Consider the following 6,530-nt stretch of genomic DNA (forward strand, 5'->3'; position numbering starts at 1 on the left):
AAATGCATTAGAAAATATTACTACACGTGGGTGCGGTGAGATAAAATTTAATTTTAGTTTGTCAATACAAAATTCTATCAATAAGCAAATAAGTTTTATCCCCTATCTGTCTGTCTACATATATATACAATATATGTATACATATGTATATAAGTATATACATACATATATTGATTTCATTTATTTTGTTTGATAAAATATAGTTACATGAAACAATATTTCATGGTTGCTTTATACACTTGAGGTCTATTGCAACAATCTTAAGCTCTTTGAATATGTTGTATTCCTCATTTTTTAGATTCATTTTTCAATATTATAAAGATAGAATTCTCGGAAAAATTCGAAAGATTTGTACATATTTTTATAGTAAAATATGATTCTTAGAAGTTTTAGTTAAACCTATGTATGTATGTACATATGTATCTATGTACACATGTACATATGTATTTATGTACATATGTATCTATGTACATACATACATTAATTCCCTTTAAAAGCTGAGGACAGGTTATTCTGAGCAAGAAACTGTGTATGTGTCTGATTTTTTTGAAGAATATGAAATAATTAATCTTTCTCGCATATGTTCATACATATGCGAGTTCATATATTCGAATAAATGGAAAACATATGTACATACATAATAAACGGTTTCCAACAGGTCTCTCTTCAAGATAACATGTCCTCTTTCTTGACTAAATTCTTTTGTTCACTCTCTTGTGTCAAATATGCTCAAATTGTTCTCTCTTTTGATTTAGCCGACCTTTGAATATTTTGTAACGTTAAAAAGAGCATTTGCAATTTTTTCATAATAAATAAGCACTTATAATATGTAATTTTGAGCAATCGAATTCCGTAGCTCTAGAATTATTGAAAATCAACGAGCGCGTCATTTAAATATCTATTAAGGATATTATAACAAAATTTATTATTGTATATTATTTGCGTTATACAAATATATGTAAGTATAAACTTAATTATTTTAAAGAGAATGAGTCTTCGATTATTTTTCCATGCATTCATAGCGGTCCACTCTAGAGTACATATGTACATATACATATACATACATAGTCGATCGTTTTCTAACCAGGTTTAATAGATGAGACACAATAAATACCATAATTTTATGCTTATCCGCTGTAGCTTTTTTTTTTATCCGTAGCTCTATAATTATTGAAAATCAACGAGCGCGTTATTTAAATATCTATTAAGGATATTATAGCAAAATTTATTATTGTATATTATTTACGTTATACTATTTTTTTAAAACAAGATGTTTTTTAGTAAATAACATTTTCACTTTATCTACGTAGCAACAATATATGAAGTTTTGTGATCATGCGAAAATTCGACTTTTTCATTTTCACGTTTTCATTTTAATGATAAATTGAAAGTGAATGAACCAGCATACATGTGTATATGTAATGAGATTTCAAGAATTAGCAAAAAAAAATAAGTACATTACTATTTTTTGACCAAAATTTTTGTAAATTTGAGTTTTTTATTAAATAAAAAAAAATCTAAATAACTAAATTTTCTCATTTTTAAACCGATTCGAATTTTTCGCATAATTTGAAAATTTACTCATGACTTTATGTCACGAGTAAATGTAAATAATTCATAAAATCTACATAAAAATGATTATTATGTTTAAAAAAATTAGAGGGGGCATTTCATATAAATAAAATGGAAGTTTTCTGATATTATGCAAAATTTTGGACTAGTTCTAAATGTGGCTTTAATCGCGACTGTAAATAAAATTAAATATTTTTGAAAAATGACCTGTTTTTTACTTCCCAGTTGGAAACCCTTATATAATATGCACGGTTCCATTCAAATAACAAATTGGACAAATTTAGATTTTTTTCCACCAGCCTTTTCCTGGCTGTGAAGAGTCAAAAGTGAAAGAAAAAAAAACACAAATAAACGGCAGGACGTGTAAAAACGGGGTAAAATCGAATAAGGCCCTCGGATGAATATTCACAAATCGGCCGTGAATCGAATACGTCCCCGATCCACCCACTACCACCCTCCCACCCACCATTCAATTTCGTTCGCCAAATTGTTCATAACGGATGTTCATATCCGGCCGGGTGCATCTGTATTGGGGTGGAGGGACAAGTCGTCGCCTAACGTCAAACTGTGGCGCGGGAGCCGTCGCCGTCGCGCTCGGTACCAAGTAAATTGCAAATTAATAATTCATTACTGTTTTACGGCTTGCGATTTGTGTCTCTATCTCTTGTATATAATAGGTATATGTATATATATATAGACGGAACGTCTGGTTGCAACGGAGTGACTAAAATGTAGTGGCGCATTCACAGTACTATATGAATTATGATTAAATGTAAGATTGCGTGATAATATGAAAGTCCATTTCTATGCAGTTTGGTGGCGGTATGTGGGGGCAACATTGATTAAAATTGAAATGGATGGAAAAGTTGGGAATATTTTTGTACATATGCATGTGATTGATTAATGTTTTTACTTTATTTCATTTATACACTTGTGGTAAGAAATGGGATAATCAATGCACTTATTGTGTATTTGTATATATTATATTTAAAATTTAATATGATTGTAAGCTTCTCGATTTAATAGTGTTCTTTCAATGTATTATAAATTTGATGCGTCAAATACTTTTACGATTTGTCGCCAAGTGAGTGTCTATATTTTTTTTGTGAAAAGGACAGAATAGAAGATGATTTCGTTGGGTGAGACGGATTATGAAGCGATTTTATCATGAATTTTTTTTCAGAAGATGGGTATATAAATATTAGAACACTTAAGTCATCTATCTAATGAAATGTTTACTTACCATAAAGTCTTATGTATTTTTCGATTTCAACCAGAAGACGTTTATGTATGAATAATCAATTTGATGAGCTAGTGTAATGTGAATTAAAATATGTGATAATGCTATTCAGATTTTAGCATACACATACATATGTGTGTATGTATATTAATAATATATGTATTTATACATATATATTTTTATAAAAGTTTTTTTCCAGACGATAGGAAAACAAGTTAATTTCCTATCATCTATATTAGTCAATATGTATATGAGCCGTTATATTTGAAAGTGGCATAAGTCCACTTTTCTTCATTTCGAGAAATATCTCGCAAAACATTAAATATAATGTTTTGCGTTTACAATACAGAACAATACGTTTATACGTTTAATCTGCTTTTAGCGTAATACGTTATACGTTTAATCTGCTTTTCCAAGATTATGATCATATCGAATTGAAAGAAGTGATAGCAATTTGTGAATTAAATCAAACAGAAATAATGTTTTTGGAAATGAAAATTCGACTTCCGCCATTTTCAAATATAAGGGATCATTTGTATATGTAGATAATTTGAATAATGTATGTGGTATGTGAGGTGTATTAGTATTAAAAATAGTTTTTTTTGAACTTGTTTATTTATTGAATAATTAAGTTATGGATGATGTGTATTATATGTAATATTTGTTAAAAAATCACAAAAGGAAACATTATAATAAATACTCAAAATGTAAGTTTAAAAATTTATAATTATTAGAGTATAAAAATACACATTTAATTTATTTTGCATACATAATATAATACGTTGATAGGCTATAAAAGTAGTTTTATCTTCTAATAGTGGTAGTTAGTGGCTAGGATTTTTTTTCATTAACATGAAATTTTAAAAGAGATATCTTGTTGACGCACATGTATACATCTTCAATATTTCCCCTAAGAGTTCATAAAAATATTTACATACATATGCATATGCATATGTACAGTTTAAATGTTAAAATATCGACATGTTGCGAATCTGTTGACGATTCCGGTTCTGCTGCCGCCGTTGCTCCACCCCTGATTCGCCCGACGTGAGATTGGTCGGTAATTTCCATTTCCGGCGGTAGAAGACTCGCGCGCTGCCGTTCGTTCGGCGGCGAAAACTGGAACCTCCGCCACACTTAATAATTACATTTTCCAACTGGAATTATTATTTTCTTTTTTTTCTTCCTCAATTTTCTCCCGTCGCACCGGTCGTCATCCCGATTTTCCTAGATGGTTCTCCGGAAAATTATTTCGTTACGATCGTTTCATCTTCGTCTCGTCTTTGACACTGTTTTTTTTCGTCGTCGTTTTCGCTCGATTTGTATCGGTTCGAGTGGTTCGTATACTTTGAATGCCACAAAAGAATATGTAATGTGGAAGCATGTTTGAATTGACAGCGAGGACAGTGCTAAAAGAATATACGCCTTGTTTGATGATAAATCGGAATTTTATTAAGTGTAAGTTTTTTTTTATTGTAAATACTTTATTATACATTTTTTTTTAAATTATTTATTTTATAAATCATAATTGTAAAACATAACAGATATATTACAAATGTGGCGAAATGATTGGGTCGTTGGGCTAATTATTTGATGTCGATTTAACGGTTGAATTATACGTTCTATGAGGTTTAATTAAAGCATAAAGCCTTTTAATGTGCATACACACACACATATGAATATATGTATATGTTTTTTATTTAAAGTGTATTTTTTGAATTAATTTTAAATTCAGCAAAACTGGGTATTTATTTTAATATTAATTTTGAGTTCAGCATAACTGGGTTTGGCATTTGGCTAGAAAAAATAAAATTTAGTCATTTTTGCTCGTAAAGTATTACAAAATTAAGTTTATATCGTATAGTTTTAATTAATTTAAGTCTACATAAGTTCAAGTGAAATGGAAATGATACATATGTATATAAAAACATTTCCGTCAGTTCGGGTGAATATTCTTGAAAGTAAACAATTTCCGTTATATGTAATTGTCGATTGATTTTCTATTTCTTCTGAAAGTTGTCATTTAAAATTGTCAATACATTTATTTTTCAATTTTGATCTGATTGGGCTTAAGAACTGAAATAAAAAAAATACATATGTATGTACATTAAAGCTAAAACAAAAAATGTTCATGTTGCAAATACTGAAAACTTTTCTTACAAAGTAAGGTCGTTTGATATATTTGATATTATTATACTGTGAACACGCATTGAACAACACATGATGAATTCACCCGGAAGACATGATCCACGTTATTGATTGAGATCGTCATGCACCGAAGTCATGGGTACCAAATGCACACGCAATCATGACAAATTGCGGCTTTAATAGATTAATCACTTTTGATACGAATTTTGATTAATGCCAGTTTCCAGTGATATGAGTTTATGCGGTATTCATCAAAGGTATGTACATACGCACATACATATGTCCATATATTTATGCATCTCCGTATGTATCAGCTTATGTATTGTGCAATAGTTATATAATTTGCCATCGTTAGTATTTGTTGGTCGATACAGCCTTCTCCATTTGGGTGTGCTCTGTCCTGTGTATTACATATCAATATATGAATGTACGCTTTATTTTTTATTTTTGTTGACTTTGTGCTCCTCACATTTTGCAGGTTTCGTCGACAACGAACCTGTCTATTAATACGGTTCAGCTGCCGCGAAACCCGTTATATGTGAGGGTATATGATGAACTATCCGGCATAATAAATACATATAATAAAATACTTTTTTTTGCATCCACGACCTAAAGACAAATATAATCTTATTACAGCAGAATTACATAGGCATAGGTTTCATTCATATATGCTGATCAGAGTGTTTATGTTAAACAATAAAACATTATCACAATTTAAAACTAGGCTAATTTTTGTATTTCATTCCAACAATTTATATTCATGTTTTTGTTTTTTTTTTAATTATCTTTCTGCTACCTTCTTAGTCGAGGATTGTGGGGTTGAAGATTTCTGAACATGATGATGCTGCTATCAATGGAATCAGCAGCACTAAGAACTGCTATTACAAGCAAAGAATTTGGTTGATCAGGTGTGTTGATGATTTGGCCCTTCCTTGTTCCTTCCACCTGAATAAGGCTTCTATATATTTTTTCCGCAACAAATGTCTAAAGAATTGGAAAATTTGTTTTAGATATATTACATAATACATATTTGAGCCGTTATATTTTGAAGTTCCGTTCATTATCAATATAATGTTTAACAATATTTTAAAATACCGGTGGCATGTAATATGTACGTATATTTTACTTTTCTGAGATTCTGGAAATATCGAATGAAAATAAGTGATAACAATTTGTGAATGAAATCAAACAGAAATAGTTTTTGGAACTGAAAATTTGGCCTCCACCACATTCAAATAGAACGGCTCATATGTTTGTAGTCACAAAATAAATACATGGTTTTTCAAAGAAAAGAGATTTGATCTACTCATGCGTCTCAAAAACATTAAATTACTGCAATTTTGAACTGAAACTCATAGAAAAATTTAAGTTAGGTTAAAACGTTAACGAAAAGCTAGCGTTAAGGTAAAACGAAAAGTTAACGTTAGGTTAAATTAACGTTAAAATTAAAAATTAAGACAGTTACGTATTGTATGTACATTATGTATATATTTTTGTCATAGCAATAAAATTTTCTGCCGTTTTAAGATTTATATAGTACAGGTAAATATTGGACAGGTACATACAGTTG

This window comes from Arctopsyche grandis, chromosome 8 (assembly GCF_051622035.1).
Source record: "Arctopsyche grandis isolate Sample6627 chromosome 8, ASM5162203v2, whole genome shotgun sequence".
Lineage (NCBI taxonomy): Eukaryota > Metazoa > Arthropoda > Insecta > Trichoptera > Hydropsychidae > Arctopsyche > Arctopsyche grandis.